The sequence below is a fragment of the Podarcis erhardii genome (genome assembly GCF_964252035.2).
Source record: "Podarcis erhardii genome assembly, chromosome: 1".
In the NCBI taxonomy this organism is placed as follows: Eukaryota; Metazoa; Chordata; class Lepidosauria; order Squamata; family Lacertidae; genus Podarcis; species Podarcis erhardii.
Window position 1 is genome coordinate 18,904,164 of NC_138497.1, and position 11,521 is coordinate 18,915,684.

General features: G+C 43.3%; 1 long non-coding RNA gene across 1 annotated transcript in view; it reads right to left on the reverse strand.

Annotated features, from left to right (window-relative positions):
• LOC309345598 overlaps positions 1-10,774 on the reverse strand; it is a 47,437-nt gene extending 36,663 nt beyond the window's left edge. The window contains exons 1-2 of the long non-coding RNA XR_014158320.1: positions 10,541-10,774; positions 9,498-9,618 (exon numbers count right to left, since the gene is read on the reverse strand). This is a non-coding gene — a long non-coding RNA (uncharacterized lncRNA). The remainder of the gene's footprint in view (positions 1-9,497; positions 9,619-10,540) is intronic.
• Positions 10,775-11,521: the final 747 nt, after the last annotated feature.

Below are 11,521 nucleotides of genomic sequence, written 5' to 3' on the forward strand. Positions count from 1 at the left end.
TTTTTATATATGTAATTGCTTCAATTGTTTTTGTGTACGGGGCTGTTTTATATATGCTTTTTAATATATTGTAAATTGCTTTGGGGTACCTCATGGGAACTGACTGAAAACTGTAATAATGCTGTGCACATATATCTTGTGGTGTGTGTGTGTGTGTGTGTGTGTGTGTGTGTCCCAATTAAACCAATACACTTAGACTGAAGTTTATATTTAGTGCCTCTGCAGTTCAGCTGGCCAAGTTAGTTTAAATCTAAGTAGCTTGCTGCAAAATAGACCACTGAAGCTGTTCCCTTGCCATCTCTGATATTTGATTGTTTATGTTAGCCAGTTACACACACAGTCACAAATGCTGTGTAGCATAGTGTAACCAGGGCAGTGGGGGGAGGACATTGCCACCATTCTGCAAGGTCTCCGGTTTTCTGTTCTGACTCCTGCAAATGAAGCTGCAGGCTGTTCTGTCTGTCCCTGGTTTCCTGTGTCTGGATTGGTTTGAGGTCGAGAGTGGTTTCCTGTTTCTTTGAAGCTCAGGGTTAGTCTAATTGAAAAGATATGTTTTGCGAATATGTGTCCAGTATGGTTTAAAAAAGAGGAGTCCGGCGTTTGGTGCTGATAGCCACTAACTAAACAGAGAAGGCTCTGAAGGATAATTAATTAAAGGAAATGACTGAGTTAATGTATGAGAGGTGATCTACAACATTCCTCCATTTCTCCTGAGATGGTCGGGATGGATTATTGGCCCTTGGTAAGAAGTTAGGCAGACAGGGAAAAATAGGGAACATTAATGGGGGCATAATATAGTACTGATTCTTCCCTGTTGTTTGGTTGCAGTTTGGTGTATACTGTATGAATGCAAAGGGAATGATGCACAGATATGTTCACTGAGAATACATGTTCTTTGATGCAAGAGAGCTACCAACAGGGCCAGCCCTACCATTAGGCAGAGTGAAGTAGCTGCCTCAGGCATCTGATGCTGCAGGAGGAGGAGGAGTGCCAGCACGGCGTTGGAGGACAGCACTATGTGTTGTTGGCTAAATATTGTGGGATTCAGAATCAATGAAAGGAAGCACTTTTTTCCAGGATAACCATTCCAGGAAACCAATAATGAGTATTCCAGGTTCGGTCAGTCAACCAGCTACAAATACACCTAACAGTTACCTCGTTCAACCCTCATTTTGACCAGCTTCTTCACGAGAATATCATGGGGGACTTACGTTCTTACATTATTTTCCTCAGGCAGCCAAACATCTTGTGGTAGCCCTACCCATCAAGCATATATCCAAGTTGACATCATAATTACTGTGGAAGGAAGGTAGATCCTATGACTGTTTAGATGCGAAGAAATTTCATACTTGTTTAAGGAAGCTGTTGTCACTGTGCTTGGTATGGAAGCTGCAGGGTGTGCAACTGCTAGGTATTTAGGGGGACACCTGGCTTTACACATATTACTCTGGTGTAGAAAGATCTCTTAGCTCCTGAGCTCAATTCAAGGTTTTGTTGCTGATGTTTAAAGTCCTAAATAACTTGGAGCTAGGGTCCCTACAGACACACCTTTCCCAGGTCAAAACCATCCAACATTTATGTTCTTTCAGGGAGAACCAACTGGTTTTTCCAAGACCAGTGAATTGTCAGTTGGTGAAGTTGTGAAATCAGGCCTTCTTGGTGGTAGCACCCACCCCCTGGAGTTCTTGCTTTCAAGAAGCTCATGAGGTGGGAACAGTAATGAGCTTTGAACCCCAGTTTTAAAAGTATAATTGAACGAAATACTTCCCTGACCCTTAATTTCTAATTATTTGCTTTATACATTGCTCAGTTTTATTTGTGATATACAATTTTTTCGTTCTGGTTTTTACAAGATTTCTATTGAATTTGCTTGAATTGACATTGACTTTTCTTTTGATTATGTTCCATGTAAACCACTTAGAAAGTTTTATTGCATTAAGCAGTATATATATATATATATATATATATATATATATATATATATATTAAAAACCCAACCAACTAACTAAAACAGAGCAATGTCTCAGCAAGAAAGCCAACACTCATTTGTTGTATTTTATCTCATCCCCTTCCCTCAAAATTATTTATAGCCATTGGTGTTGCCTTATTTATATGCTGGTTCCCTCATTTGTCTGTTCCCTGCTGAGTGAAGATTTTCCTATACTAGTGAAAGCTATACCACTCTATACTACTAAGCCTAGGAGGTCTTCCATGTTGGGGTTATTCCCTGTCGCTTGGGGGATTTTCCCACAATTATTCATTTAGCAGTCAAACCAGCTGTGGTGCCTTTTTAATAACAGATAAGATATAGGGAGAAATGAATCACAATTCGGGAAGAAAGTTAGCAGCCAGTCAGAATCTTGTGGAGAACATTAAGTAGATCAAATTCCCATAGCAAAGCATCAAATGGGGACCCACCACAGGCCTGTGTGTCGCTAGGGGAGGACTGAACAACTCAAAACACATCAAGGAGGGGAAAAAAAAGGTCTCCCAGAAATTTAACATGGCCTGTCATAACCAGGCTCTTGATAACCCTCCTTCTTTTGAAGTTCTAGACATGCTACAAAGAAGTTTATCAAGACAGACAAAGCAAGCCCAGGAGAGGTCAGGTGTCACACAGCGACTAAGTAGCTCAGGAACAACAGCCAGAACCTGCCACCACTGCCCAATAACACCTGCTGTTGGAGCAGGTTAACCCACCTTGTCAAATGATAGGACCGGCCCTGAGTGTTAGGGGGTCTTGAGGCTCCTATCTTTGGGCGACTTTTATGGCCTATTTAGTAATCTCATCCCTGGTTTTACAAAATTACAAAAGCCATCCTGCCCTCTGATTTGATCCTGGAATGTCCCTATTCTCCCCACCAGCACTGCCAGCACTGAGCTTGGGGAGGAGGATGAGCCAGAGCTTGTCTCAGGTGAGGATAGTAGCTGCTGCTGCTGCTCTGTGGGATCATATAATAATAATAATAATAATAATAATAATAATAATAATAATAATAATAATAATATACTATTTGTACCCCACCCATCTGGCTGGGTTTCCCCAGCCACTCTGGGTGGCTTCCAACAAAGATTAAAAATACATAAAAATGTCACACGTTAAAAACTTCCCTGAAAAGGCCTGCCTTCAGATGTCTTCTAAATGTCAGGTAGTTGTTTATCTCTTTGACATCTGATGGGAGGGCGTTCCACAGGGCGGGCACCACCACCAAGAAGACCCTCTGCCTGATTCCCTGTAGCTTTGCTTCTCGCAATGAGGGAACCACCAGAAGGCCCTCGGCGCTGGACCTCAGCGTCCGGGCAGAACGATGCGGGTGGAGATGCTCCTTCAGGTATACTGGACTGAGGCAGTTTAGGGCCTCTGCTGCTGGCCTCCTCCCTCAGGGGGCTTGTAGCAACTGCTAGAGAGTGGGCAAGGAGGAGGAGAGACTGCTGCCACATAGGCCCAGCCCCATGTGGCACGTTGGCTCTGAGGGGCAGGCAGGGGGCAGGGCCATCCTGGGTGGGAAGAAAGGGGAAGCAGAGAGGAATGCAAATAGCCTTGGTTGTTTTCTTTAAAAATGTTTCGTGCATCCATGCCTGATCTTACCAAATCTTTCCCAAACTTATTTATTTGTGTGTGTTTTTCTTTTCATAAATCTACCAAATAATAAAATAAAATAAAACTGGGATTAAGGGGGTTTGTCAGGATGGTAGAAGCAGTGCATACTGTGCCCCGTATTTGTGTGGTGGCGGCACTCACCCTTCTTCTGGTAGGAAATGCTCTGGGGAGGGGGGACACCAAAAAACGGGGGCCAAGGAGGGTCAGTTGTGGGGGGAGATGAAAAATGTCCCTATTTTCATCTGAGGAATGTTGGAGGGTATGTAGTCCAGCAGTTGGGAGATCAATATGGAGTGGATCTAGGTCATTTAAGATGTAGTGAGTGTTTAGGGATGTTTTGTGGACTATCAATCCTTCTAAGACATTTCCGCAGTACAGGTGACACACACAACTTATGCACATTCAGCTTGTGTGCATTCAGGTTTATGTGTTTGGTAAAAATAAAAAATGAAAGGGGGAAAGAGGGCAGGTGTCTGGGGGAAAGACTTTGACAATCCCACCCACCATTGAACCCAATGTGTGTTGACTATGCACAATTTTGGCTTTATGCACTAACCCCAGAACATAACCCCAGCATGAGTTGAGACTCGCCTATAGTGCCCTTGGCAGGCTGTTCAAGTGAGCGCTTTGCCACAGCCACATTTGGTCAGGCAAAAACGGTGTAGGTGATAAAGCTTTAAAAGTGGTTGTGCCCCTTCGGAGAATGTGACAGGGACAGGATCTTTCATTTTAATCCACTGGATGAAATCTATACATTAGGACATGGGGAGCCAACATGGTGCCCTCACTGGCCATGCTGGCTGGGGCTGATGGAAACTGGAGTCTAAACAACATGAGGAGGGCCGCAGCTTCTCCTTCCTGGCTCCAAATAATCAGAGCATGAGGCCCTTGGCTTCTGTGTTGCACCAGATAAAGAGTAGCCAGTTGCCTATAGTCCTAACGCTGACGCAGTGTGAGATGCGCCCTTTTGATTTTAGCAGCATTAGGAGCTAAACTTGCGCTAGGAAACAAGTTTCCATTGGCTTTGGCTGCCGGAGTTTTTAATTTCCGTGTCTCCATTTCTCTGTTTCGCTTAAGTTCACTCCCTACTCGCTGGCCTAATGGGATTTTGCAGACGTCCCAGAGATTTGCTGCTTATGATAACTGGCCTACTGAAGGCCAGGCGAGTCCTTATCTCTCTCCCCACCCCCACCCCTGCCCTCTTAATGCTGCTTCTTTTTTTGCCATGAGAAGCGCTGAGGAGCAGGTGCAGCTCTCTCAGCGTGGACTCTGCAATGTTTCCACACAGTGCATCCAGAAAATGCATGCCTGCAGGGTAGAACAAAATTATCAGTGTTCCCCCATGAGGGTCCGGCACCTCGAGAGGCTCCCGTCAACTACAGAGCAGTTAGCTGCATGGCTGAGCACTGGCAGTAAATGCTTACTTCAATTGTGGCAACTGCCACTCAGAAGGTATGCATTTAATCTTGAAGGATAGATGTCTCAAGACATCCTCCCAGAGTGGCAAAGAGGCTTGGGGTGTAGAGGAAGCATTACTGGAGGGAGACCGTGAGGGGGAAATGCCCTTCTCTTAAAGTGATGCCAGGGCAGTTAACAATGTGTGCATCTGTATGCATATCTATACAGTGGAACCTCGGGTTAAGAACTTAGTTCATTCTGGAGGTCCATTCTTAACCTGAAACTGTTCTTAACTGAGGTACCACTTTAGCTAATGGGGCCTCCCGCTGCTGCCATGCCACCACCGCACAATTTCTGTTCTCATCCTGAAGCAAAGTTCTTAACCCGAGGTACTATTTCTGGGTTAGCGGAGTCTGTAACCTGAAGCATCTGTAACCTGAAACGTCCCTAACCTGAGGTACCACTGCAAATCTACATGGATATATAAACGCTTTGCACCAGAAGCTTCTGTCGTATTTTTGAAATCTTCTTGACAAAGGGGACGCAGAGAGGAAAGATGGGGCAGTGGTTTTGTTCTGAACAGGCAGGTGGTTTTCCTCACTGTCTCCCCACTAAGGCCATGCAGGGCATTGCTATGGCAATCTGCTCTCCAATCCCACCCCCCTTAAGGAGTCAAATGCATTTCCAGTCACACTAGGTACCTGCCAGCTCTTCTTCTTTTCTCGGAGAGGTGGTCATTTCTAACCTTCCTACGAATGTCCCACTACTTTAAAAGTTTACCGTGAGTATGAGTGCCAAAACCCCTTTTTTCCCCTAGAAGAAGAAGACTGGTCACGTCTATACAGTCACTTCCTGCAAGTTCTGCTCTGGAAGGAAGTGTGATCACATTCTTTTTTTACTTCATTCAAATCATTCCTCAAAACCTTCCCATTCTAAGAAGCTTATGTCACCCCCTTAGTTCCTTTACCAGACTGAATGGAACCTGTATATATGTAAGTCAGGCATGGCCAAACTTGGCCCTGCAGATGTTTTGGGACTACAACTCCCATCATCCCTAGCTAACAGGACCAGTGGTCAGGGATGATGGGAATTGTAGTCCCAAAACATTTGGAGGGCCAAGTTTGGCCATGCCCTGATGTAAGTGAAATAAATGCACATTTTTGCCCTATTTCCCCACCTATGTTCCGCCCCTTCATTTGTTGTCTCTCCTGTGTTGAATTTTTCTTGGTAAGTTTCTTGAGACAGTGGCCTGACCTCTGCAGAACACCATAGCTCAGTGGTAGACAATCTCCTATACACGCAGATGGTCCTAAATTCAAACCCCAGCATCTCCAGGTAAGAGAACCCAGCCTGAAATCTTACGAGAGCTGCTACTAGGTGGTGTGGAAGGTACTGAGAGAGGTAGACCAGTGATCTGGCTTGTTTTAAGGCAGCTTCTCATGTTGCTATGTTGTGGTTTACAAGTCTCCACGCACCAACAAATACAAATAATATTTCTGTAACCCAAAACAATGCAGCCTGGAATAACTCCACACCAGTAGTGCTTCTGAGAGTGAACACAGATGGATTCTTGAATCGAACTCAAGACTGCAGCCTTGCTTAGTGCAGATAAGTGGCGTGCGTGCGTGCGTGCGTGCGTGCGTGTGTAGCGTTCATTGTGCACTGGCACTCATCTGATAAATAGAGGGTCTATTCACACAAAACACTATTGTAGCACAGTCTCACACTTAGGCTCTGAAGTATAAATCTCAGTCTGAAGTGGTCTGTAAAGCTTTAAAAACATGAAAACAAAGTTTGTCATGTTTTTATTTTCTGCATTTAAACCCCAAATTTTCAGAAATAAAATGTTCCAGGTAGCTGACATCAGTTCACAATCCACAAGAATATGTAATCCATAAGAAAAAGCAAGTAAACAATATAAATACAATGAGGTAAGAGTGGATAAAAGAGATAGCCAGTTGAAAACACCATTAATAGTGCAATTTTGGCATATATTGTTTGGGTGGAGATCTGTATCGCAATATTCAGAAAACTGTGAATCTCAAAAGAAAATTGTATTTTGGTATGTGCTGGATTGAGAAGTGTGTATTGAGTAGTTTCTCATTAAAATGAAAACAAATTCAAATTTTGTCAGCCCTATAATCTGACCCATTTTTATTGTGTTATATCAATGTCACTTAAGTGTGCCACTTTCAGTTTCTTTTACAAAGCATCATATTAAATTAAAATATATTTTGTGATCCTTAAACACCACTGTGTTTTCTTTCTAATCCCAAAATGGAAGGGGGGAAAGAACAACCCACAAGAGGCCTTGCTGTTCAGCTGCGCATGGCAGTGGCCCGTGTGTCTCAAATTCAGCAGCCCCTTTGCATGCTCACGCACATGAAAATGTTCCCATGGGACTGGCGACCCACATAACTTCTCGGGGGGGGGGCATTTTGCAGAGCCCAGTGCAATTCAAGGTTCCCACTAATGGAACTGTTCAACTGTTCTTGGAAAGTTATGCAACCAGTTCCAAACTTTTCCATGTGAATGGGAAACCCAGCCAGATGGGCGGGGTATAAAGAATAAAATTATTATTAATGCATGTTATAGGATCACATCCAACAAGTGCCAAACATTAGGTCAGAATTGGCTGAGAGGTGGTTATAAGAAACCGACTGGTGTTAAATGCACAATTTTCCTTTAAAAAAAAAAAAGGGAAAGAGAGGGAAAAGAATGCATATACTGTCAGTTATTTTGGATTTTAAAACGCCAACCTGTAACTGCTAGAGTTGCCTAATTTTAGATAACTTACTGTAAAAAGTAGAGATACAGACACCCACCCACCCACAATTCCCTCCACCTAAATATATTGGTCTATTTACTAGGGTACTTACCTGTTTAAGACCCGCAGTTATATTAAGTAAAACAGAGTGCCTGAACTAATACATTTACTGAGAGCCTATTTGTTTTACTGAAGAATTTATTGCAGCAGTAATAACTGTCAGAGGAAAAGCGTGGTTAAAGTGCTTGAGAAGGGACCAACTGCATAGGGTATCTATCACACTATCGACTTCCTGACAGTGGCGTTGTGAACTCCTTTGTCATAAACTCAAGCACCCAGAGTCGAAACCTCGATCAATGAAAGGGGAAGCTGGTCTCCAGCTTTCAGAGAGGGCATCTTTTCTCTTTGACCCATTAGGACACAAATAACAGAGGTTCCCCCCTCCTGCTTCCCCCTACACACACACATGCACACACCCCTCAGTGAAGGCTTGATTTATAGCAAGCCTTCCGGATAGCTGCTAGCTAGTGTTTATATTTGAAATGACAGCAGCAGTACTTAACAAGGGAAAGAGTTAATATACAGATTGCCCCGATTACAGCCCTATAAAACGGCCTACCCCTGGAAGTTGCAAACTGAAATTCCATTACATTGTGTAATTACTTACTACGGTGGTATTTTGCTCCCCGCTCCCCACTCCCATTCCCCTTTTATTTCACATTCTTGGCATCTACTGCAGTGTTTCCCAACCTTGTGCCTCCAGCTGTTTTTGAACTACAACTCCCATCATCCCTGACTAGCAAGACCAGTGGAAGGGATGATGGGAATTGTAGTTCAAAAACAGCTGGAGGCACAAGGTTGGGAAACACTGATCTACTGTAAAGAAACAAGACTAGTACCCTTGAAAATATTATAGTGATTTTGAATGCATTTTCCATCTCCCTGGATAATTCATTGTGAGACTCAAAATGCAATTCATTGAAGAAAACTTTTCTAAATTGTTTCTTTCCTCTTCTGCGCTCTCTCTCTCTCTCTCTCTCTCTCTCTCTCTCTCACACACACACACACACAAAATAATAGATATATTAATGATTGTAGAATAATGACAATGTAAAGCTACACCGCACATGCCTCACACATATTTGGTAAGCCAAGAGAGTGAGATGTAAGTTCTTCCTTCTCATGTAGATTCCCTATATTTGTAATCACAACTGCAGCTGTGTTTAATCAAAGGGATATTAAAATATTTAGATTTAGGGTGGTGTGAGATTTCTCTGCATGGATGCTTTGAGCAGGTATGCCTCAGGTGAGGTGGTTCATTCTGCTTCTCGACTCAAGTTCCCTGCTTCATCATCTCACCAAACCAACCAGGTCCCCCCTCCTACTCCAGTTACTTCTCAAGAAAGTTGCCCAAAATGTGTAATATCCACGCACATGAGAGCTCCAGTTCTTCATGGTTTGGTACACCACAGCAAAACTTATGGTTGGGAAAGAGACAGCTTCTTCTGGTTGAGTTAGGAGATATGTGGATTTTCCCCCAGCCAGAACTCAATGGTACTCAGTTCCAGCACCTCTTTGGTGGGCGCTATTGCCATTATAAGAGAACAAGGGAGGTGTCCATGGTGAGTTCTGGCACCTCTTTTTCTAGAAAAATAGCACTGTATTTGCCCCAAAGCACAGCACTTAGTTAAACTTAGTTGAAGCACACTTGATATTTTATTGATCACTCACCCATTGTTTTTGGGCTGCACACAACAGCGGACTTCCATTTCTTTCCAGGACCAGTACTAAGAAACCACCTTTGTACTTTTCCTTAAGTGCAGTGCAGAAAGTGTATTGCTCTCGTTGGAATCTACAGGGAGACATAATCTTTCTTTACCTTTCCGACACAGAAGATGATGATGAAAAATTAGTGCAAGCAGAACAGAAGGGTGGGCTCCATATAAATGTGTTCTAATGGTATCATAAAAACCCACTTCATTTTTATGTGTTGCTATGAATGGCCACAAATAAAGAATTATTGCGAGAGCCCCAGCACCTTTCAGAAGTGTTGCATGAGTAACCTATTCGGACTGGTCTTTGGGTCTCAGGTTAAGTTGGGGGGAAAACTGGGAACATTTCAGCGCATTTAAACAAAGTCAAATGAGGTATGCAGACAACTCAAGCCTAAAGATGCTGTCATATTTTGACCCCCAAAAGTATTGCACCTCATCTGGCTTGTTTTAAGCATTGCCTGATTTAGGAAATGTTGCACTCTGCCGAATTAGGTTTGATCCAGTCACCTAGTCCACTAAACTTCACAGGAAGATTCTTATGTAACCCTTGGAACACCCAAGGGCCAGGTTCATGCACTGCAAGGCTATTTTTGTACTGACCAGGATGCTCATCCCAAACCTGGAGCCTTTTTGAATCGGTGCCTTGCCATACCATATCAAGCTAGTACTGACTAAAGCACACTAAGCAAACAACAGCATAGTAAAAGTGGAGAGGGATCCAGATGTTTTAGAGACTGTGACATTTCTTGCTCGTATACAGATGATGTAGTTCAAGTGGTAGCTCAGCACCCTGCATGTTCTTACACTTCAAGCAGTAGCCTGGCCAGCCTGGAATATGTTTGGGAGCAGACGGGACCAGCCCTACCATTATGTTATGTAACTAATTTTTATGCCACTTTTCAGCTGAGAAAGTTCTCAAGGTGGCTCTCAAGAATAAAAAGATGCATACAAATACAATAATGCAAAAATATCATCATCATCATCATCATACAGTCATACCTTGGATCCTGAATGCCCTGGAACTTGGATGTTTTGGCTCCCGAACGCCGCAAACCCAGAAGTGATTGTTCCAGTTTGTGAACGTTCTTTTGGAACCTGAACGTCCGACGGGGCTTCTGCAGCTTCTGATTGGCTGCAGGAACTTCCTGAAGCCAATCAGAAGCCACAATTTGGTTTTCGAACGTTTTGGAAGTCGAACGGACTTCCGGAATGGATTCCGTTCGACTTCCAAGGTATGACGACAACGACAACGATGACAACAACAACAACAACAACAACAACAACAGTACCCTACCCATCTGGCTAGGTTGACCCAGCCACTCTAGGCATCTTCCAACAAATATAACAGCATAATAAAACATCAGCCATTAAAAACTTCCCTATACAGGGCTGCCTTTAGATGTCTTCTAAAAGTTGTATAGTTATTTATCTCCTTGACATCTGATGGGAGGGCACTTCACAGGGTGGGCGCCACTACCGAGAACACAGATGATACAAATTCAAAACCTTTCATCAGTATTAAAAACCAAACACATCTGTGTTCCAAAGCAAAGAATATTCTCTACAAAAAATGTTCAGAAAATACATGAATACTTAAGCGGCATCTTATAAGGGTCCCAGGCAGGTGGGTGGGGCAAGAGGTTTCCAGCAATATCTCCCATGTAGCAAAGGAAGGTGACCTCCTCAAGTCGCACATGCTAGGGGGCAGGCATGGCAACTTCCTTGGCTGTTGTTCTTAAACCTCCTTCCTGTTGAGTATAATAGTTTAATTGACACTGACATAGGAATGGCTGTGTGTTTGGTGAAAAGCTTTAAGATGGGGATTTTCCATGGGGCTATACTGAAGTCAAGAATGGGCTCTCTGAGCTCTAACTGAATTCATAATAAACTCTTGTTGTTTTCTGCTAGCTTACATGTGAGTGTTTAACCTTAGATTTTATGAGAGGTAAAAAGGTAAAGGTAAAGGACCCCTGACAGTTA